Consider the following 24,704-nt stretch of genomic DNA (forward strand, 5'->3'; position numbering starts at 1 on the left):
CCAGGAGAATATCATTAAAGGAGGGAGAAGGGAAAACAGACTTTTTGTGTGGTAGAGAAACACACCCCTCTGTATCATTATGTGAACAAAGGTGCGTGTAAGAGGGGACACAGTTTACCCACGGGTAACTAACTATGATAGTGAAAGTTGCCTTGAACCTTGTTTTAGAAAAATGGCAAGTGTGGGTCTCACTCTTCTATTTCCTGATTCCTCTCTCTCTCTCTCTCTCTCTCTCTCTCTCTCTCTCTCTCTCTCTCATTTCTCTGTTTCTCTCTCTCTCACACACACACACCCATCTTGGGCCAGGTTCGTAAAGCCTCATGGGAAACGGAACACGGAAGAGTCCACGGGGAGGTTTTAAAATTTAATTTTAGTCAGATTTAGTAAGATTTTTTAATATAAAACAAAACAAAAATTCTCTAAAAAGAAATCCTTGTTAGGGTCTGGTTAAGACAACTAATATCAACAGATATGAGGCCATAGTTCCTAGTTACCAAAGAATCGCTCTGGTGAGAGAGGTGTGGAGGCAAAAATTCCAGATGGTACCCGGTAGTGATTGCACTCAGCTAGGTCATCCTAGGACAGCTGCCCTAGACCGCCGTGCCTGAGCCTCTCCATTGTAATTTTCCTTCTTCTAGTTTCTTTTAAACATTTTTTCTTTTTTGTTGAGATAGAGTTTTGCTCTGTCGCCCAGGCTGGAGCGCAGTGGCACGATCCCCACTCACTGCAACTTCTGCCTCCCAGGTCTAAGTGATTACAGGCATGTGCCACCACGCCCGGCTAATTTTTGTATTTTTAGTGGAGATGGGGTTTCACCATGTTGGCTGGGCTGCTGTCAAACTCCTGGGCTCAAATGATCTGCCCCCCTCAGCTTCCCAAAGTATTGGGATTACAGGTGTGAGCCATTGTGCCTGGCCTAGTTCCTTTGCTTTAAAAGCTTAAATGCACGAAGCATACAGTACTGTGAAGACTTGCTTGATGTAATGCAGGTTCCTTAATCTCCTCCTTTGCTATTTGGTTGGCGGGTGGTGGTATGGGTGGCACTTTGGGGATGGTGGGGCAGAAGGAAGCTTTCTGATGAATGTTTGCACGGTACACAGAATGTTACAAGATATGGGCATCATGCACAGGTGATGAGGGGGCTAGAGAAAGGTGGATGGTGTTTGGGGATTACCCTCTGGTACATTTCAATTCACTTTGGGGTTATGAGATTTCAGAAGGTTAACTAATGCTCATGTCCTGGGGTGGGCTCTTTTGTATTTCTTTGTTGTCTCTTTTTTATTTTTATTTTTTAGAGACAGAGTTTTACTGTATTGCCCAGGCTGGTCTCGAACTCCTGGCCTCAAGTGATCCTCCCACCTCAGCCTCTGAGTTACAATTGTCTCTTGAAAGTAATTTCAGGTAGGCTTGGGGCTACCAAGGCAAGCCTAGGGAAGCCTGGTACATGAAGAGGATTAGAGTCCTCCGGAGAAGTTGAATTTGTATGAAGAGATACTAATCAGAAAGTTGGGAGTTAGTCATCCATGGAAAACAGGGATGTTTGAGAATCATATTCTGGCCGTGCCCGTCCATGCATTGTCAGTGGAGAGAGAACCTTGGCTAATGGACTTCCCCAGTTATGATCCCATGGATAAGACCATGGGGGAGAAGGTAAGGCTTAGGCTAAAGCATGTTCTTGGATCATTCAGTCACCTCCTTTCACTCTGAGTCCCTGTTGACCAGGGAACGTCTTGGTATCAGAGCTTGTCTTTCCAATAGCCCTCTCCGTGGGGAAAGAATACACAGGCTGTGTTGATGGTATTCTAGTCCTCATGAGAGCTGCGTTTCTCATGGTCAGCAAATGAATTGGCATCCCGATATACAAGCAAATCTTGTGACCTTGGTTAAAGTGAGTTTCACTCTGTAAAGTCAGATACTTTCTTGTTAGTTGAGGGAATCAGATTTCTGAGGGTAAGAGGTAAAGCCAAGAACCATGGCAAATTCATTATCTTGATAAAAACTACCCGGTAAGGCTGCCCATTTTCTTTCAGACTGCAACACCGTATGTCCAGTGAGGTTCCTCTCATGAGACATCAGGAGTATCGGGAGTGGGTGCCAAGCTGGAGTCCTGAGAATGAGGGAAAGAGGAGACCATGAGTTGTGAACACCACAGCAATTTCTCTTCTCCTTTTGTCCCTCTTGCTTTAGGTAGTAATGCATGCCTTAAGATAATAAAAGGTCTGTCTTTGTGGGCTCCTCATTGCCATAGAAAAGTGATTGGTATGATTTCCCAAGGCCTAGGATACAAATATTTCTTCAGAGAGGGTTTTGAAAACTTACGCCAGTTACCCGGGTGGACTCCAATCTTTCAAGCATTGTATGTCTTTCATGGTCCTCCTTCTCTCCCTCCTTCTTTTCCTTCCTTCTCTAAACAGAGCCTAAGGTAATGTCCCTCTCCAGTTTCTTGGGATAGGGAAGGGGGTGGAATTACTTCTGACTCACACTTACCCTTATGGTGTACCCTTTGGGGTTCTGGCTAAAATATATATATTGGGAAGCCGGACGCAGTGGTTACGCCTGTAATCCTAGCACTTTGGGAGGCCAAGGCAAGTGGATCACCTGAGGTCAAGAGTTCAAGACCAGCCTGGCCAACACCAGTCTCTACTAAAAATATAACAATTAGCTTGGCGTGGTGGTGCATGCCTGTAATCCCGGCTACTCAGGAGGCTGAGGCATGAGAATCACTTGAACCTGGGAGGTGGAGGTTGTTGTGAGCCAAAATCGTGCCACTGCAGTCCAGCCTGGGTGACAGAGCGAGACTCTGTATCAAAAAACAAATAAGTAAAATGTATATATTGGGGTCCATTAGTTTTTCCACCCTGGGTGGACTCTGACCTTTGACTTCTGTCATCCTTGCCCCTTGAGGCCATTGGAACTGCAGCTCGTTTTCCACTTTTTCATCTCCCTTTCTTTCAGCTGACAAATGCTGTTTACCTCACTGGCTTCTCCTTTATTTTTAGACTTTGGCCTGACAGTTACTTTTTTTTTTTTTTTTTTTTTTTAGCTCTTTGATACTGTTAAGAAAATTGTTTTTAGGCCGTGTGCAGTGGCTTATGCCTGTAATCCCAGCACTTTGGGAGGCCAAGGTGGGTGAATTGCTTGAACCCAGAAGTTTGAGACCAGTCTGGCCAACATGGCGAAACCCCATCTCTATTAAAAATACAGAAATTAGCTGGGCATGGTGGCGGGCACCTCTGTAGTCCAAGTTACTCTGGAGGCTGAGGCAGGAGAATCGCTTGAACCCAGGAGGTGAAGGTTGCAGTGAGCTGAGATCGCACCACTGCACTCCAGCCTGGGCAAGACAGTGAGACTCCATCTCAATAAAAAAAAAAAAAAACAAGAAACAAAAAATAAAAACATAAGGACTTGTCACAAAAATATGAGTCTTTAGGCAAGAGGTTTCTTTCTCTAAGTGTCAGTTTCTCTGAAAACTTTGAGGATTGGATTGGATATAAATTTCCCCAAGCACAATGTGCGCACCAATGGTAGGAAACAAGATCTTTTTAGGGCAAGCATTTAAAAAATGTTTTAAATAGGTATATGTTTCTTTGAATGTTTTCAGAAAAAATTGTAAGTGACAATCAAATCTATGATTTCATCCATTTAATTGCTTAGGACAAGGCCATGTGAGTTCACTTAGAGTTGATTTTTAAAACATATCAAATAAATAATAGTTCAAATATGGTTATCAGATGACTGAAATTTGGGGGCAGGATTAGAAGGTAATCTTTCAGATTTCGACCAACTTGACTATTCTGGTCTCAGTGACAAAAGGAAACAAGTTCCCATGTCATTACAGTGGAACCCAATTATATTATCCAATAAACCAACATTCCTAGGGTCTTAGTTCTCCTAGAAATCTTTCTAGCATGCTGAGCAGGATGGGCTGGACACAACCCAAATCACTGGAATGTTACAAATTAAAAAAATGTTTTGAGTGGTGTATGAAAGAGCCCTGCTCTGAGGAGTTCCAGAATGAGTGAGAAGGGAACTTACAGACCTACTGAGACTTGCTCCTCTGTCAGATGTGGCAGGAGGGTCGGGGCCTCGGAGTTGTTCAAGTAATTTCATCAGTTAGGGGCCAATCCTGATCCAGGACCCAGTCCTGCCGGGCCGTACTTTCTTAAAGTGACTATCCAGTGACACTAGCAAATGTTACCTCTTCCCAGGAAGAAATTACAGGATGTGTTTATATTTTCTTTTACAAAGGGTCATGAGATTTTATTTTTACTTTTTTTGTTATAGAAGTGATGTATGTCTATGAAGGAAACTCAGGAAACATAGATAAGCACACACACAATTTGTAATTGCACCAGTATATGAGTATTGTTAAAATCTTGGTTTAGTTTCTGACTTTTTTCCTCTCTCTATTTCTACTAAGAAATCAGGATTATGTTGCACATACCAATTTGGCCTTGCTTTTCTTTTTTTTTTTCTTTTTTTTTTTTTTTTGAGACGGAGTCTTGCTCTGCCGCCCAGGTTGGAGTACAGTGGCCGGATCTCAGCTCACTGCAAGCTCCGCCTCCCAGGTTTATGCCATTCTCCTGCCTCAGTCTCCCGAGTAGCTGGGACTACAGGCGCCCGCCACCTCGCCCGGCTAGTTTTTTGTATTTTTAGTAGAGACGGGGTTTCACCGTGTTAGCCAGGATGGTCTCGATCTCCTGACCTCGTGATCCGCCTGTCTCGGCCTCCCAAAGTGCTGGGATTACAGGCTTGAGCCACCGCGCCCGGCCAGCTTTTCTTTTATCCATGTAGCAATGTTGTCACATACTTTTCCCCACATGATTAAATATTTTTTCTACAATAGTAAGGAATTCAATGATAAAAGAGGCGTATTGTCTTCCCCCAACCTTATAAAAGTTATTTTGTGTGGCAGCTTGACTTATATTTTAGAAGTAGAGACAAATTAAGGCAAAAATGAATGGAAATGGCAAATTAATTCCACAAGGAGTATGTTTTCTGAAAGTCCCTGCTGCTAGAAACGGAGTTAGGATTATGCCTCCTGGTTTCAAACGTCGATAGTAGCTGTGTGGGCTACTCGAGTTGGCGTCAAAGATGGATGTCCAACTCCATATTGGAGCTGTGGGTAATCTAATGAGAGCCACAAATCATCGTTCTAAGAGCAGGTGGTTAGTGAGCACCTTTCCAGTTTAGGGCATATACCCGTTGCTCTCCTGATGGACATCTGGTTCATGATATTTGACTGTTTTAAGGTGTGGAAGGCTTTGTACAAGGTCCAAAACTTCTGTCCTTGATGTGAACATTTGGGAGGCAAATGAGTGATATGACCATGGCTGCCTTTTTGTCTGGCAAAGCACAAGGATGCTTTGGAGAACAGAAGGATTTCATCAAGCCCAAATGACACTCACTTCTGGGCCTCTCAACCTCCTTGGCCACGTGGTTGTTCTGCTACTCAGAGTCTGCAGATGAGCTGGTGGTTTCTCCAAACTTCCGAGAGCTCTCTAAGGCATTTATTATATGCACATTCTCTCTACAATGAGGCCAGTGGACTCTCAACTGGGCTGGCACATGTTCCCAGGAAAACATGCCCAAATTCTGGTCTACCTTGTGTAAATCTAAGATAGAGGCTACTGAACACAGTCTTGGAAATCAGGCACCTGCTAGGGCCCCTTGCGCTTAGCTTGGCTGATGAACCCAGGCTGAGGGCTTTTTTGCAGGCATGCCTCTGGGCCGAGGCTGGGGGTGGAGAGGGAAGGCTAGGGAAATCAAGGAAGGCATGAGGAACAGCCTGGGAGCAGGAAAAGGTCATCTGGTGGCAGGCAGGAGCTTTAGGTTCTCTGCTCCTTCACCCTTTTCTCTATTCAAATCTGCTCTCAAGGCAGCGTATGATATCGATGGTTCACAGAAACGTGAACTACCAGCCTTGGAGGGGCCCTGAGAGCCCATCTAGTTCAACGCCTCATTTTGCAGATGAGAAAACAGGTTTGGAGAGGCTAAATGGCGTGAACCAGGTCATATAACTAGAGGTAGAGCTGGGATTCAAGCCTGACGGTCAGTCCAGGGTTCTGATCACCACAAGCTGCCTCTATATACAGTATAGTGAGAAAGTCTCAGCCACCGCATTGACTTTTCATTTATATTTAATATTATATTTGTATTTTAAGATTGATCCATAATGGAAGGAATTGTGTAGTCCTGTACTAAAGGAATTTAGAAAGATTTGGGTGACTCAATCTACTGATAAGGAAAAAGATTTACAATCTATTACTAAGTGAGAAAGGCATCACGGAGTATAGTATAGCATGCTGTAGTTTGTATATAAAAATGTGTGTTGGCCGGGCGCAGTGGCTCACGCCTGTAATTCCAGCACTTTGGGAGGCCAAGGCGGGTGGATCACTTGAAGTCAGGAGTTTGAGATCAGCCTGACCAACATGGTGAAACTCCGTCTCTACTAAAAATACAAAAAATTAGCCGGGTATGGTGGCACATGCCTGAAGTCCCAGCTACGTGGGAGGCTGAGGCAAGAGAATCACTTGAACCCAGGAGGCAGAGGTTGCAGTGAGCCGAGATTGTGCCACTGCACTCCAGCCTGGGTGACAGAGTGAGACTCCATCTTAAAAAAAAAAAAAAGAATGTGTGTGTGTGATAATTACATACATTCATACATATGTGCATGTGAATTCACGTAATAATGTAATAGCTTTGGAAAAGTGCATGAGAAACTTAGTCCGATGGTTGCCTCTGGGAAAATGGCCTGGGCACCATAGAAGGGAGGTATATTTTTTCACTTTTATACTTTTAAAATGTTTCTATAGGCATGTAATCACTATTCAAAAAATGTAAAACATTTAAAGATGACATGTGAGCTCAAATAAGGGAGAAATATATTGCTTATTGAGAAGGCCTCATGCAAGAGGTAGCATCTGAGCTGGGCTCTGGGATGGGTGGAAGTTCACCAGGAAGAGCCGGGGCAGGAAAGCGTACGGCAGCAGGATTAAAGCTGTCAAAGCAGGAAAGGCCAGGCAGAGTGTCAGCGATGTTGCACAGTCTGGAGAAACTGCAGCAGAGTGGTATGCTGCTGTTTGTATATAAAAATGTGTGTGTAATCATTATATGCATTCATACTTACAGGCATGTGAATTTATGTAATAATGTAATAGCTTCAGAAAAATGCATGAGAAACTGTGTTGGCTAGGTAAAGCAGGGACAGGGCTGAGGAGAAAAGTAAGGAGAGAGAACTCGGCTGGATGCAGGTTATTTTATACTTCATATGGGTAAAGGGCCTTTTACAAATTGGCCCCATTGTCCCTTTCTAACATCATCTTCCACCTGTACTTCAGCCATCATAGCCCCCTGTCTATTCTCCAAATACCCATGTGCACACCTGGGCACCAGCCGCTTCCTCTGCCTGCATACGGTCCGCCAGTCCTATTTTCTTTCTCTCCTCCAAGACCAGGTTCAAATGTTCCTCCTCTCCCCCTCCCCACCCCACCACCCTGGAAGATTTTAACACTCTGTCCTTAGTGTTCTCTTGGCATTTTGCATTTACCTTTATTACAGAACTTGGCTGTTTAAATTTTAATTTTTTGCAGGCGGAACCGGAGAGTGAGGTCATTTATATGCAGAACATTGCGTCTCCTCTCTCTAATTTAGCATTTTATTCTCTGAGGTCCTAGCTATATGGTACTTTATGGTGATGAAGTACAGCCACACCATTCTGCCTTTGTGTGGCCGTTGCATGACCTCTCCAAATGAAATAATTTCTTCTATAGAGAAAAAAAAGTGAGGGCCAGAGACATTATCAACTAAGTAAAAAAAAAAAATTTTTTTAAACCTCTGGGCCTAGTCTAAACTATATTAACATTTTCTTTAATATCTTCTGTCCCATTAGGCTCCTTAAAAGTAGTCCTAGTTTAAAGACAATTAAAGGCAGATATTTTGTCACTTTTTTTAGACTTCTGTGGATTTGAAATGTCATGTTAATAGAACACTATATATGCGTAAGCAATGAACTGAACCATTAAAAAAGAATTTTGCTCTGGAATATCCTGGTAGTTTCAGGGTCATTATGTATTTGTTTTGTTCAGTTTCTTGATCTTTCTGATCCTTAATTAGAAGCTGAGCATCTAGGGAAATGTTTTATCCTATTGCTCTGTATCTACAATATTATCTGTGTAAAAAGTACCTATGTCCATATTTCAAAAGAAGATTGAAAAAATCTAAGAAAATCTGAATAAACTTGCGTTCTTAGATTATTCCTCTTTGTTCCTCTTCTCCCTTAGGCAATTGAGGGAGTAACTGCTGTGTTCCTAGTACAGTTTATTCTAGAGAGGGACATGTGACAGGTGAGCTGAGAATTTCCAGTAAACCTCGATTTGCCCATCATTGCAGAGACTTGTCCTCTGCCTGGACCAATGTCCTTCTCGGCAAGGGAAGATAGATCGCACCAGACTAAGTTTGCACATTTATCTTTCTACATAAATGGAAGACCCTTCCCAGATTGTTCGACTGGTTGCTTTTTTTCAGTTACTAGTACAGGAATACCTCATTTGATTGCACTCCACAGATATTGCATTTTTTTTAACAAACCGAAGGTTTGCGGCAGCTCTGTGTTGAGCAAGTCTGTCAGCACCATTTTCAGCATATGCTCACTTCATGTCTCTGTCATATTTTGGTAATTCTCAAAATAATTCAGACGTTTCCATTATTATTGTATCTGTTATGGTGACCTGTGATCAGTGATCTTTGACATTACTATTGCAGTTGCTTTGGGGCACGATGAATCATGCCCATATAAGATAGCAAGCTTAATGGATAAATGCTGTACGTGTCCTGACTGCTCCGGCTGTCCCCCACCTCTCTTCCTCTCTTGGGGCCTCCCTATTCCCTGAGACACAGCGAGATTGAAATTAGGCCAATTAATAAACCTAGAATGGCCTCTCAATGTTTAAGTGAAAGGAAGAGTTATGTGTCTCTCACTTTAAATCGAAAGCTAGAAATCATTAAGTTTAATGAGGAAGGCATGTTGAAAGCTGAGAGCGGCCGAAAACTAGGCCTCTCGTGCCAGTTAGCCAGGTTGTCAATGCAAAGGAAAATGTATTGAAGGAAATGAAAAGTTCAGCTCCCGGGAATACATGAATGATAAGGAAGTGAAACAGCCTTAGTGCTTGGACAAAGCTTTAGTGGTCTGGATAGAAGATCCAACCAGCTATACAATTTCTTTAAGCCAAAGACTAATCCAGAACAAGGCCCTAACTTGCTTCGATTCTATGGAGGCTGAGGGAGGTGAAGAAGCTGCAGAAGAAAAGTGTGAAGTTAGCAGAGGTTGGTTCACTAGGTGTAAGGAAAGAAGCCATCTCCATAACACCAAAGTGTAAAGAGAAGCAGCAGGTTCTGATGAATAAACTACAGCAAGTTATCCAGAAGATCTAGCTACGGTCATTGATGAAGGTGGCTACAGTATACAATAGAATTTTCAGTGGAAACAAAACAGCCTTCTATTGGAAGAAGATGCCATCTAGGACTTTCACAGCTAGTGAGAGGTCAATACCTGGCTTCAAAGCTTCGAAGGCTTCGAAGAGAGTCAATAGGCTGACTCTCTTGTTAGGGGCTAATGCAGCTGGTGGCTTTAAGATAAAGCCAGTGCTCATTTACCATTCCAACAGATCCTAGGGCCTTAAGAATTATGCTAAATCTACTCTGCCTGTGCTCTGTAAATGGAACAAAAAGCCTGAATGACAGCACATCTATTTACAGCAATGTCTATTGAATAATTTAAGCCCACTGTTGAGACCTACTGCTCAGAAAAAAGATTCCTTTCAAAATATTACAGCTCTTGGACAATGCACCTAGTCACCCAAGAGCTCTGATGGAGATGTACAAGGAGATTAATGCTGTTTTCATGCCTGTTAACACAATATCTATTCTGCAACCCATGGATCAAGGAGTCATTTCAACTTTCAAATCTTATTATTTAAAAATACATTTTGTAAGGCTATAGCTGCCATAGATAATGATTCCTTTGATGGATCTAGGCAAAGTAAATTTAAAATCTTCTGAAAGGATCTACCATTTTAGATGCCATTTGTGATTCGTGGAAGAAGGTCAAAATATCAACATTAACTGGAGTTTGGAGGAAGTTGATTCCAAGCCTCATGAATGACTTGAGGGATTTAAGATGCTACTGGAGGAAGTAACTGCAGATGTGGTAGAAGGAGCAAGAGAGCTATAATTAGAAGTGGAGACTGAAGGTGGGACTGAATGTCTGCAATATCATGACAAAATTTAATGCATAAGGAGTTGCTTCTTATGGATGAGCCAAGAAAGTAATTTCTTGAGATGGAATCTACTTCTGGTGAATATACTGTGAAAACCATTGAAACGGCAACAAAAAATTTAGAATATTACATAAACTTTGTTGATAAAACAGTGGTAGGGTTTGAGAGGATTAGCTCTAATTTGCAAGAAGTTCTGCTGTGGATAAAATGCATTTCATGCTACAGAGAAATCCTTCACGAAAGGAAGAATCAATCAATGTGGCAAACTTCATTGTTGTCTTGTTTTAAGAAATAGCCACAGCCACTCCAACCTGCAGCAACCACCACCCTGATCAACTGGCAGCCATCAATATTGAGGCAAAAAGATTAGGACTTGCTGAAGGCTCAGATTATTGTTAGCTTTTTTTTTTTTTTTTTTTAAGAGAGGGTCTTGCTCTGTTGCCCAGGCTGGAGTGCAGTAGTGCAACCGTAGGTCACTGTAGCCTCCCAGAGTCAAGTGATCCTCCCACCTCAGCCTCCTGAGTAGCTGGGATTACAAGGGTGCACTACCACAGCTGGCTAATTTTTAAAAAATTTTTATCTAGACAGAGTCCCACTGTGTTGCCCAGGCTGTAGTGTTAGCATTTTAAAGCAATAAAGTATTTTAAAATTAAGCCATGTAGACTTTTAGGCATCATGTATAGTGTAAACATAACTTTTTTTTTTTTTTTTTGAGACGGAGTTTTGCTCTTGTTGGCCAGGCTAGAGTGCAATGGCACGATCTTGGCTCACTGCAACTTCTGCCGCTTTGGTTCAAGTGATTCTCCTGCCTAAGCCTCCCAAGTACCTGGGATTACAGGCATGTACCACCATGCCTGGCTAATTTTGTATTTTTAGTAGAGACAGGATTTCTCCATGTTGATCAGGCTGGTCTCAAACACCCAATCTCAGGTGATCCGCCCACCTCGGCCTCCTAAAGTGCTGGCATTACAGGCGTGAGCCACCACGTCTGGCCAACATAACTTTTATGTGCACTAGGAAACAAAAAAATTTGTGTGACTCACTTTATTGCAAGATTCACTTTATGGCAGTGGTCTGGAACTGGACCTGTGATGTCTCTGAGATATGTCTGTATATCATACCTTCCCTGTGCAATACAAAGAGGCTGACCTAATTCTTTCTAACGCTGAGTGGATTATCCGGAATGGATATGGCATAATTAATTTAACCCCTGCTTCTTAATGGACCTTTCAGTTCTTTCCAGTTCTTTTTTTGCTGTCATGAATAATGTAGCAATGGAAATTCTTGCATATCTTGCCTACTTGTGTAGACACATCAGTACAGTGTGTTCAAAGAATTGGAATTGCTGGATTAAATGGTCTATGCATTTAAAAGTGTAATAGAGACTGGCAAGGATTTAAAGGATGGAGTGGTGCAAGGGGTCCCCCCTAAGTACAGGAAGTGAGGGGGTGTATCATTTATATAGAATTTTAAAACAGTAATAAAACCAGTATGGGTCTGTTTTTTATTATCACCATGCGCTGGCAGTGATAAAGTCAGAGTAAGTTCTTAATGGTGTGTACAGCTATCACTAGAGCTTTGGGGCCAAGCTGCATCTTCAGCTCCTGTGGCACAGCACAGTCCTGAGTTTAAGCTGTAGATTAGACATAAACAATGATAGCACAGTGATTGCAGAAACCCCGGAACAGAACTCGAGTTACTTCAATTCTGTTATTCTCTCTGAGTTTTGTATTTAAATTTAAAATAACAAAGCAGAATGCAAACTACAGAGTATAATTAATTTTGATTGGTAAGTACAAATTTTAATTCATACATGAAATATTTTACTGTATTGTTATCATTTTTTAGAGACAGGGTCTCACTCTGTCACCCAGGCTGGAGTGCAGTGTTGTGATCATGACTCACTGCAGCCTTGATCTCCTGGGCTCAAGCCATCCCCTGTCTCAGCCTCCTGAGTAGCTAAGGCTACAGGTACATGCTACCATGCCCAACTAATTAAGAAAACTTTTTGGTAGAGATGTTTGTCTGTTTTTGTTTTTTGTTTGTTTGTTTTCAGACAGAGTCTCACTTTGTCACCCAGGCTGGAGTGCACCGGTGAGATCAGCTCACTGCAACCTCCACTTCCCAGGTTCAAGTGATTCTCACGTCTCAGCCTCCCAAGTAGCTGGAATTACAGGCATGCACCACCATACCTGGCTAATCTTGCTATGTTTCCCAGGCTGGTCTCAAACTCCTGGCCTTGAGCATTCCTCCTGCCTCAGCCTTCCAAAATTCTGGGATTATAGATGTCAGCCAATACACCTGACCTGAATGATTTTTTTAAAGTTCAATTAAAAAAAAAAAAAGTAACTTGTTCGTTTTAAAGCTAAAGAATGAATAAAAAAATAAAAAGACTGTTCCTGATTCTTACACATTACTAGGAAAATAATTTTGTCACCTAGAGGAGAGAGGTTGATAGATGATCGGTTGTGGGTGTCAAATACACTAAGGATGCTGCTGGATTCTGTTCCATTGCCCTCTACAAAGATGGTGGTCTTGTGCTTATCAAATGGTGTGTGAGAGTGTCTGATTGAGGAAGAATCTTTAAAATGCTGTAAGAAATCAGGCTTGTAGTAAGAAGGAAATCACCCGCCAGCAGAAAAATGTATTTCCAGCCTTTCTTCCTCACCCTCTGCCATTGCTTTAGGATTGCTTATTTTCATCAAGGTTTCAAGGATAGGCAGGCTCCCACCAAGAGAGAGGTAGGGAGAGGGGAGGTAGAGACCTATGAGTAGGCTCAGAGGCTGGACTGCCAGAGCCTGAACCCCAGCATCTCTTCTCACTAGCTTGTCATCATGGGCAAGGTATGTTACTTCTCTGTGCCCTAGTTCCCCCAGCTGTAAAATGAGACAAAAATGGTATTGACCACATGCAGTCTTATTGTAATGATTAAAGGAGGTAATTTTTATAAAGCACTTAAAACAGCGTCTGGCAAATGTGTGTGTTTATTGTTATCCTTATCCGCTAAGGGTCAGGCATTCATCTAGGCATGGGAAATAGATTCTTTTCAGCCGCCTTAAAAAAAATCCTACAAACAATGCATGATTATTCACATTTTGCAGTTGTAGTTATGTGACTTGCCCAAGGTTATACTGCTGCTCAGCGAGGGAAATTAAAATCTAACCGTGACTGGCCAGGCGCGGTGGCTCATGCCTGTAATCCCAGCACTTTGGGAGGCCGAGGCGGGTGGATCGCCTGAGGTTGGGAGTTCAAGAACAGCCTGACCAACATGGAGAAACCCCGTCTCCACTAAAAATACAGAATTAGCCACAAGTGGTGGCGCATGCCTGTTATCTCAGCTACTCGGGAGGCTGAGGCAGGAGAATCACTTGAACTCGGGAGGCGGAGGTTGTGGTGAGCTGAGATCATGCCACTGCACTCCAGCCTGGGTAGCAAAAGTGAAACTCCATCTCAAAAAGAAAAAAGAAAAATCTAACCATGACTGTCAACTCCACAACGTGGGCTTTTTGCAAACGATTGCATATCTGCAGCCTTACACATTGAAACTAAAACTAAAACACCTCACTCCTTCCAGTGCTCTGGGCTGCATATCCAGAACAAAATATTAAATGCCTCAACTTCTTTTATAGCTGAAGCAATCTGCAGGTTAAGGGTTTATCCTACTTCTAGAGAATGCTGGAAAGCCTAATGATTTCTCCTAAAGAGAGATGATCCATCTCGAAGGAAGTGGATGAGAAAGGGAACAGGTGTTTGAAAAGTATTTTTATATTAAAACTGGGAGCTGTGGCCAGGTGTGGCGGCTCACGCCTGTAATCTCAGCACTTTGGGAGGCCGACGCAGGCAGATCACTTGAGGTTAGGAGTTTGAGACCAGCCTGGCCAACATGGCAAAATCCCATTTTTACTAAAATACAAAAGTTAGCTGGGTGTGGTGGTGCATGCCTGTAATTCCAGCTACTCAGGAGGCTGAGACAGGAGAATCACTTGAACCTGAGAGGTGGAGGTTGCAATGAGCCGATCTGGCCACTGCACTCCAGCCTGGGTGACAGTGAGACTCTGTCTGAAAACAAGCAAACAAAAAACAAAAACAAAAACAAAAAAAGCATTGGGAACTACCTTTTGAGTAAAAACCCATCAGTACACAATAAAATCTTTCTCTGGGAAAAAGGCAAAGAAATAAAGGTTGCTACTGTGTGAATAATTTGGCGTATCTATCTAGCTATATGAGCATTGTGCTTAAAATATTAAGGAAATCAAGTATGGGCTATACTATGTAGACATAATGTGTATCTGAAAAAATCCTGTGTAGATGGAAAGTGTGCTGACTCAGCTGGCTTAGTTTCTGGGCCTCGTGTGGGCCCCCAGCAGCTTAACCACTTCTCTCAAGTCCTTGGTTTCCTCATGGGGGAAATGAGTATGTTGAATTAGATGACCTTTCAGGCATCTCATCATGCTGAGTTTTTTTCCGCAGCAGGGAACATGCTACTTTACATTCAGCTTAGGGCTTGCTCAGTGTAGGGGGAGTACCAGGAATTTGGGGAATTCCCAGAATACATGGGCACAAAATATATATATATGTATATATATAAAATATTTGCCACACATTAATCCTTAATCTCTAAAAGGATTTTAAAAGTCATTAAGAAACAATAACCATCTTGCTGGAAAAGTAGGTAAAACCGATGACTTACAAAAGAAAAAACATATGTTGTCAAAAAACAGATGAGCAAATTTTAATCTTCACTAGTTGTAAATGAAATGCAAATGAAAACAAATCAAACTTGCAAATATTATACCCAGTGAGAGTTGATAGAGTGATGATAGGCCCATACATAGAATATAAATTGGTTCAATTTTTTATCTCTTCTGTTCCAGCAGTTGCTCTCATATCTATCTATCCTAAAGAAATAATCATGTATTTATATTAAAAATATTCACTCAATGTTATTGTAGTGAAAATGAGGAATTATTAAACTATCCAACAGTAGGCAATTGGTTAAATAAATGATGCTATGTTTATATAATCAAATTTTATGCAGCCATTTTCTATGTCAAGAATCTTGACATAGAACGTTAAATGAAGACCTAAATGTTAAATTAAGAAAAACAAGATGCCAAACCATATATAAAGTATGGTATTCTTAGTTTTGGAAAAAAATGATGCACTGAAAAAAAACCCCAGAAAAATGTACGCTAATATTTTACAGCTTTTGATTCTAGGTAGTAACTGATTTTCGTCTTCTTTGGATTAGTGTTTTTGAAATGTTCTATAATGTGTATGTACTACTTTTATAATCAGAAAATAGGATATATAGAAATGGTCTGGAAAAAATGAGGAGAGAATTTAGCCAGAATAGGGAGGTCATCTTCAGTCTGTTTGGACCAGCAAGTAAAAGCAGGAAATGCTGTCCACCACCAATGGCTTGAATATGTGTGTTGGATGGTGGTGGTGGTTGGTGGTTCTGGGGTTAGGGATGGGGGAAACCCTGAGATGTGATGGTTTTCTTAGTCACAGGTGGCGCTTTACAGCTGGGGAGTATCTTGGACTTGGTGGAGGTCTATCCAGACATCAGGCAGATTTCATATTTTCACAGACAAAGGCTACGTTTATGTCTAAGGGGAAAACACAAAATACTAAGATAGAAAACTCTCAAAGCCCCCTCACCTTTTCAGACAACAAGAACCCCCAGGACAGAGGGTCTTCCCCACTCTCAGAGTTACTTTGACTTCTCCTCTGGTTTCGTGTGGGTAATGCATTTTCACTCTTGAGTTTCTTTTCTTTTTAAGGTATTTTCATTATGACATTTGTTCTTTTGCAAAGAGCTAATTCTGCAGAATTCTATCCAGGGAGGGCCAAGGGAAATTAGTGAAGGTAATAATACCAGTTAGAAAGTTGAGTTTGGGTCATCTCAGGGGCCTCCTTTGGTTGGAATATATTCTAGAGATGGCCCTTACTTCCCCAGAATAGATAGTGATGTCTTACTGAGTTGTATTGAAGTGCAAGATTTTCTTCCCTGACTTGTCTGGGAATCCTTACCCAGGACTGTGGCTTTCCTTTTCCATATCCCTCCACCAGGAGGCAGGCTCTAGGCCTCTGGGCTGTCATCCTTTTGCCACTTCCACGCACATGCCTTCAAATACTTGAAAAAGTCACTATAGCGTAAAGTATACTTTTCTTTTTTGGTGATGCTTTTCTCCATTTTCTCTATAACCAGAGAGTAAGAATAAAACTACAGCTTGGGACCCGGTGCGGTGGCTCACACCTGTAATTCCAGCACTTTGGGAGGCCAAGGAGGGTGGATCACCTGAGGTCGGGAGTTTGAGACCAGCCTGACCAACATGGAGAAACCCCATCTCTACTAAAAATACAAAATTAGCTGGTGTGGTGGCACATGCTTGTAGTCCCAGCTACTTGGAAGGCTGAGGCAAGAGAATCGCTTGAACCTGGGAGGTGGAGGTTGCAGTGAGTTGAGACCTTGCCATTGCACTCCAGCCTGGGCAACAAGAGTGAAACTCCATCTCAAAAAAAAAGAAAGAAAGAAAGAAAGAAAACAAAAGCCCCCACCCTTTAAAACTTTTAACACAAAAAGTTTTGAAGCTACACCAAAGAAGAGAGAATAGGCTAATATACTCCTGTGTACCCGCCACTCAACCTCAATAGTTCTTGACACTTTTCCAATCTTATTTTATCCATCGTTTTTACTTGTTGTTTTCTGGAATAATACAAAATAAATCCCTGACATCTTATTTATTTTCCTATCAATACATCGACATCTCTATCAGATAAGGGCCTTAAAATATCATTGACAAATTGATAAATCAGGGCCTGACAATACAGTTATCACCTAACAAAATTAGCAATAGTTCTTTAATGCCATCCAATACCCAGGCCGTATTCAAATTTATTTGAATATCTAAAAGAATATAAAAAGGACTTCTTTGTTTTTTTTTTTTTTGAGACGGAGTCTCACTGTGTCATCCAGGCTGGAGTGCAGCTGGCACGATCCCCCCTCACTGCACCCTCAGCCTCCTAGGCTCAAGCGATTCTCCTGCCACAGCCTCCTGAGTAGCTGGGATTATTAGCCACCATGACGGGCTAATTTTTGTATTTTTAGTAGAAACGGGGTTTCGCCATGTTGGCCAGGCTGGTCTAGAATTTCCGACCTCAAGTGATCTGCCAGCTTTGGCCTTCCAGAGTGCTATGACTACAGGCGTGAGTCATGGCACCCAGCCTGGACTTTTTTTGAGTCGAAGCCTCCCTCTGTTGTCCAGGCTGGAGTGTGGTGGTGTGATCTCGGCTCACTGCAGCCTCTGCCTCCCAGGTTCAAGCAATTTTCCTGCTTCAGCCTCCCAAATAGCTGGGATTACAGGCACCTGCCACCAGGCCCAGCTAATTTTGTGTGTGTGTGTTTTTAGTAGAGATGGGGTTTCGCCATGTTGGTCAGGCTAGTCTCGAACTCCTGATCTCAAGTGATCCACCCCCACTTAGCCTTCCAAAGTGCTGGGATTACAGATGTGAGCCACCACGCCTGGCTCTCAGCCTGGACTTTCAAAACTCTTATGAGTAAGAAGAAAGAAGAGATGGCTTGGGGCTGAGGATAGCTATGGACAGCTGTGATTCAGGAGGCAGAATTATTCAGCTTTGCTAATCTCTTTTGCAAGGAGGAGAGAATGAAACAGACCTTTAAAAGGGAATCAGAAGTTGGAGTTAGTGCTTCTAGGAATTGTAAATGAATTCAGCAGTGTAGACCTAGAAAAATTTTCAGAGTTACTGATAGAGATTCCCAGAAATTTTCTGTAGCTTCAAGGCACCAACCCAGCCTTTCCATTCCCTTCTAAGCCAACATTAAAAAGACAAAACAACATACAGAAAGCACTTCTTCAAAACTGCACAAATAGCACATGCGTCTCGTGGACACATTTTTAAATGCACATAAGCAAGGAGAAGAAAATGGGAATCGCATACAACCCCAGGAGCCAGAGACAAGCCAGCTTCACGTGGAGGTAGGCAACACTTTAGATGTTTTCACAGCTCTGGAATCTCCTGTACGGGCCATTTTGCAATCTGCTTTCCACCCATTTAGCTTAGGAAGCCTTTTCCTGTGTCCGTGAATAGACTTGTACACTGTTATGTTAATGGATTTCAATATAGGAACAAACTGGCTTGTGCAAGACCCACCTATTCTTAGGTGATTTTTTTTTTTTTTTTTTTGGCTATACATAACATAGAGGAGAACATGTTTCTAGCTAAAGATTCCATGTCAAAGCTCATGGGAGAGGAAGACGACCCTGGCTGCCCCACTTCTCTTCCCCTTTATTCGGTAAACGATAGCCTTGTCATTGGCGGCAGCCCGGTGGCTCTCCTGAAAGCGCTGTGTCTCTTCAGCAGGCCCCCCAGTGGGAAACACCCACCTCTTCATGGATCTCACAGATCCGTCTTTCTCCTCTGGTGCTGCCTGGGTTTGCCAGCAGCTTCTCCCAGGCCCCCAGGCCTATACAGCCTCGGAATCACCTTGTTTCAGGCCTGCACGTCAGTTCCACCTTGTGGGTGTTGCTGGGGCCCCCTCCCCGTTTCTTGTCTCACAGCATCTGCTCTGGATAAAGCCATCCTTGATCCCAACGGCGGGAGCCTCCCACTTGCCTCTTTGGTCTTTCCCGCTTGCAGTCCAGCCTAACCTGCCACAAGAATGAGTTTCCTACAGCCCAGCTTGAGCTCCCATTTTGGGCTCTGCCTTTTAGCCCAACTGAGCTGCTCTCACCCTTCTAGGTGCCCCAGATTTTTCCTTCATTGCTCATGTTTCTCTTTCTTCTCTGTGCATCTCAAGCTCAGTGGTTTTAAGGGTCATGTTCTAATATCACGGCCTCCACAAAGCCTTCCTTGATTCCTGCTAGTTGCAAGTAGCACTTTTTCCCTTTGTTGGCACTTGATTTGTTCCTACCTTAGATCCTTGCTGAAGTTGATGTCTAGTGTTGCCATTAGACTGTAAGTTTTTTGAAGGCAGAAACTGCGTCTTCTTTAACTTGACTTCAATGCCTGACACAGAGTAGGTGCTCAAAGAGGCTAGTAACATTTAAGTTAAAAGAGAGTGGATTGGTAACAGTTTTTTTATTTTTTGAGACAGGGTCTCACTTTGTTGCCCAGGCTGGAGTGCAGTGGGGTGATAATGGCTCACTGCAGTTTCAGCTTCCTGGGCTCAAGTAATCATCCTGCCTCAGCCTCCCAAGTAGCTGGGACTACAGGCGTGCTCCACCATGTCTAGCTAATTTTTTTTTTTAATGTAGACTTGGTGGGGGTGGGGGGGGGGTCTCACCATGTTGCCCAGGCTGGTCTTGAACTCCTGGGTTCAGGTGATCCTCCTGCCTTGGCTTCCCAAAGTGCTGGGATTATAGGCAGGAGCAACTGTGCCTGGCTAGTAACAGTTTTATGTGCCAAAGACCCAGGGATTTTAATTGGCTGTTAACCAATTTTAATTGGAGTCAGTTGGAGCTAATAGTATGCTGTGGCTACTGATGAGCAGAAGGCAACCTTGGATTGTGTTGAATCACAGGCTCATCTCCCGTAATCCCTCCACCGGCCATGTCCTGCTCCCCACTGAGCAGCCCACAGTGCAACCTCCCTGAACTTCTTCTACTTCCCCAAATCAGACATGCATTTTCATGCCCCTGGGCCTTTGTACAGGCTTCTCCCCACCCACAAAGGCTTTCTTCTCTTTTGCTTATCAAAATCTTACTCATCCTACAGATCAGCTGTCACTTTTCAAATGCAGGGCTCCCGAATCACCACTCCTTTCTCCCATCTCGAGAATTAATGCTTCCTCTCCTGTGTGACTATAGTACTGGTTCATATCATCATCATCATAGCAGCTACTATTTGCTAGTGCCTGTTTTGTTCCAGGCACTGTTTTCGGCTCATGACATACACTAGCTCAGAACCATCTTACGACAACCCCTCAAGGTAAATGATAATAATGGTAAATACTTCTACAGTACTCACTCTGTGGCAGGCACTATGCAATGTGGTTTACGTGCACTACCCTTTTAAATTCTGTACAACCACCTTGTAAGGTAGGTACCATTATTTTATTTTTATTTTTATTATGAAAAATAATACCATCAACCAACTCACACCAGGTAGGTACCATTCTTATTGCCTATTTACAATTAGGGAGGAGGAGCTTAGAGAAGTTAAGTGACCTTCATGAGATCACATAGCCAGTGGGGCTGAAAGGCAGTATGGTTCCGGAGTCAGTCGTGCTGTAGACATTATGCATAGTTTTTTGTTGTCAAAGGACCCGAAGCTCAGAGAGGTTAAGGAATTGCCCCAAGGTCATGCATTTAAGTGGCAGACATTAGAGCCAAACCAAGCCTGCCAGACCCCAGGTCTACGTGCCCCTTCTGACTCTGAACTACCTTTCTGTCTAGTAGGAGTTGGCAAACTTTTCTGTGTAAAGACCAAATTGAAAATATTTTAGGCTTGGTTGCAACTTTATGTTGCAGCAAGAAAGCAGTCATAGGCAACATGTCAATGAATGGGCATGACCGTGTTCCAATAAAATGCTATTTATGAACCCTGAAATTTGAATTTCATGTAATTTTCACATGTCATAAAATATTCTCCTCCTTTGGATTTTTTTCAACCATTAAAAAACGTAAAAACCCCCTGTAATCCTAGCTACTTGGGAGGCTGAGGCAGGAGAATCGCTTGAACCTGGGAGGCGGAGGTTGCAGTGAGCGGAGATCATGCCACTGCACTCCAGCTTGGGCGACAGAGTGAAACTCCCTCTCAAATAAAATAAAATAAAATGTAAAAACCATTCTCAACTTATGGCCCATACAAAAACAGGTGGCGGGCTGGGTTCAGCCATGGATGAACCATAGTTTGACAACCTTTAATTTATAGCATCGTGACATTATAGAATGATTAGATAGGCATGATTTGCCTTTTTGCTCTCTTTTTCCTAGAATAGTTCAGCTCAGGCCCCAAAAATGGATACTCAACTGAGAAAACACGAGTCCTTTGGTAAACAAGATCCACATTCCCTAAAAGAAGTTCAGAGACCACGTGTCCTTCCCTGAGTGTACCTCTTGGGGTTGCACCCTCAACTCCAAGCAGTTTTTCAGGGTATTCCAATTATTTTGAGAAAAGTAGTAGGAAATGCATTTCCCCATCACTTTAGTTTTGAGATGAGGTTCTAAGGGTGCTTTGGGCAGTTGTCTAGCTGGCTAGTCTTGTATTTGACTCTGAAATTGAACCGGGCTAAGAACTCTGGACCTCAGGCAATGATTCCTTGATCGTGCTCCTGGAGTGGAAGAGACCAGTCAGGGCAGAGTTGCTAGACCAGAGGAGGGGAAGGGGACCACGGTCCCGGCGTGGTTGGGAGTCAGAGGGCAGGACACATGGCTCAGAGAGGTTTCAGAGTTTAATATGTTGAACTAATAAAAGGCTTCAGGACTTGGCAATGTTTTGTTTGAATTCAACTATAAAGGGGTTTAATATGCTTCAGGCTTAGGAATATAAATACTGCTTAACGTTTTTTATCCTGGTGAACTTATGTCAAAAGTTGCAAACCAGCATCTTTTTTTTTTTCTTTTAATAGAAACAGGGTCTTGCTATGTTGCCCAGGCTGGCATTGAATTCCTGGCCTCAAGTGATCCTTCTACATCAGCCTCCCAAAGCACTGGGATTACAAGCGTGAGACACTGTGCCTGGCCAAGCAAACCAGCATCTTGCAAACAAACTTTCAGAACAAAATCTGTTTCAAACAGAGATGATCTACGTATGAAAATACACTGACTTAAAAATGATTTCTTTTTGTGATTTTGAGAGAAAATTTAGTGATTATTTGTAGCAATTAGCAACACAGTAGGGGGAATTATTAAGATAGGATTCAGATTAGTGAAATAAACTCTTGCAAGTAAAACTTATAAAATACCACTTGAAAAGATGTTCACCGCAAAGGTGGTAACCTTATTTTTAAAAATGTTTTTTATTGAAGTTTTATCTAAGTGAACACCTCATGGATATATAGCTTGGTGGATTTTCACAAACTGCACACACTTGTGAAACCAGCATCCAGATCAGGAAGCAACAGATGTCCTTTAAAACATCAAGCGCTGAGCCAGGCGTGGTGGCTCACACCTGTAATCTGAGGACTTTGGGAGGCCGAGGTGGGCGAGTCACCTGAGGTCAGGAGTTTGAGACCAGCCTGACCAACATGGTGAAACCCTGTCTCTGCTAAAAATACAAAATTAGACGGGCTTGGTGGCATGCACCTTGTAATCTCAGCTACTCAGGTGGCTGAGGCAGGAGAATCGCTTGAATCCGGGAGGTGAAGTTGCAGTGAGCTGAGATCGTGCCATTGCATTCCAGCCTGGGCAAAAAGAGTGAAACTTTGTCTCAAAAAAAAAAAAGAAAAAAAAAAAAAATCAAGAACTGGTTTATTTGTAGGAAGAGAATAGGAGTGGAGACCTGATCTGAAGAGCTGGCTACAACCTGGAGCAGTGGCTCACGCCCGTAATCCCAGCACTTTGGGAGGCCGAGGTGGGTGGATCACCTGAGGTCAGGCGTTTGAGACCAGCCTGGCCAACATGGCGAAACCCCTTCTCTACTACAAATACAAAAAACTAGCTGCGCATGGTGATGGATGCCTGTAATCTCAGCTACTCAGGAGACTGAGGCAGGAGAATCACTTGAACCCAGGAGGCGGAGGCGGCAGTAAGCCAATATCATGCCACTGCATACAAGCCTGGGGGACACAGCAAGACTCCGTAAAGGAACAAAGCACTCAGCCCCACTTCCCAGTTGGGGAGCCCCCCGCATGGGCTCACCCATCCTGAGAAAGGCTGCCTGTTGCTGTGATGTCCCTGCTAGGCTAGGAAGGCGCTATTGAAGGTGCTGGCTAGAGATTGCTAGAGGTTGCTGAGGAGCGTGGCCATTTAATTGTGTTAGATTCATGGTGGAATCAATTTCCTTAATGAATGAATCGGCTGCTACCAGCACAGGTCCTTTGTTCAAAGCTCCTCGAGGAGGATGACATTTAGATATATTGTCTGTAATTGGTAGGCCATCCCCAACTGGTGATGGACTCATATTTTTTAAAAAAGACAGCTGAGGATTCCATCAGCATTTTGAAGTGAGCTACCTCCACCAAAGCCCAGCTAACTTCAAACCTGCAATAATAACAATCAGTTAATAATAGTCATAATTTCACTTTAGCTCTATATTATGCTGTATTGTTATAAAAAGACTTTCTCACAAAACCAACAAGAGAGCATTTCCAAACATACAAAGTATTGTAAAAGTAAAAACCGAAATGATTTCTGTATTGTTACCATTTCCACCTGATCCTTATGAGCTCCCAGTGAAGAAGGCAGGGCAGATCTCATTCCATTTTACGACTGAGAAGACAAGCCATTTCGGCGGAGTGGTAGTTTCTGTGTCAAATGTGCACAGAGGTATTGTGGGAACACAGCAGGGGGCATCTGATCTGTCAGGGGCTGGGGAGCGCTGGTGCTCAAGGAAGGCTTTCCGGAAGGCGTGTGAGTTGGGGGCTGAGTGAAGACCTGGTCTTTCCAGCCAGTAGGATGGCACAGAGCGAGCCTGCGGAGGGTGTCAGGTGGAGAATGGGTGTCTGTTAGCACGGCCGTTAGAATTGAGTCCAAAAGGAAACCAGGATTTCCTACTGGACAGCCCTCAGTTCTCCGGAGGAGGAAATGCGTTAGGATGTCTCTTCCCCTAATCCCTCACTTGTGTGTATCTTGGTCTCTTTGCCAGAGCGGGCAGAAAGGCCCAACCCTGTTGCTTTTGCAGCAGGAAGCCTCCCTTCCCTCCCTGTGTCTGTGCGTGTGAACCCTGGCGGCCTGCTGAGGGACCCTTTTCTGTGAAAATGGTAGAAAGAGAAAAAGGGCAAGAGCATCACATTATGGAGACCCCGCAGGCTCTGGAGGTGAAGGCTCATTGATTCTGTCTGATTCAAGGCCTGAGAAGAACGGCCTGGAGGGCCACTCAGTGTCGCCACCCGTGACGCTCTTGTAACTCTTCCGTACGAAGAGACATACTTGGGCCACTCTTGCCAGTTAGCCACTTGGGAAATACCATGGAAGACTCACTTTTTTCACCCAGAAGCCCTTCTAGGGAGAATTTCTTTTGGAGAAATTCGCTGAAATCAAGCCCGTCAGACTCACATGCTGATGATGTAACTCGAGGCGGCTCACTCCTGGACACACGTGACCCATTCTGAAGATTATCTGTCATGTCCATATAGGGTATGGCTCTGCCTCAGACCGCAGCTCCTCTCCTACTTCCCCTTCTCCCCCAGCTCCATATTTAGGCATCTTCCAAGGCTCCTCTTGTCCTCAAGGCTTATCATCCATCTTTACTGCCGCACAGTAATGCAATGGTTTATGTTTTGTATTCACTGCAGCAGGT

The 24,704-nt window shown here is 43.2% G+C and overlaps 1 protein-coding gene and 1 long non-coding RNA gene across 10 annotated transcripts in view; one reads left to right on the top strand and one right to left on the bottom strand.

Moving 5' to 3' along the window:
* The window catches only part of RHOH (ras homolog family member H), a 137,487-nt gene that overhangs the window by 22,276 nt on the left and 90,507 nt on the right, over positions 1-24,704 (top strand). The gene's annotated exons all lie outside the window — the stretch shown is intronic.
* On the bottom strand, positions 1,904-24,092 carry LOC123573561 (uncharacterized). The gene is made up of 2 exons (XR_006698181.2): positions 23,609-24,092; positions 1,904-2,107 (listed from the first exon to the last, which is right to left on the bottom strand). It is a non-coding gene; the product is annotated as an uncharacterized lncRNA (long non-coding RNA).

Source organism: Macaca fascicularis, chromosome 5 (genome assembly GCF_037993035.2).
Source record: "Macaca fascicularis isolate 582-1 chromosome 5, T2T-MFA8v1.1".
Classification (NCBI taxonomy): Eukaryota; Metazoa; Chordata; class Mammalia; order Primates; family Cercopithecidae; genus Macaca; species Macaca fascicularis.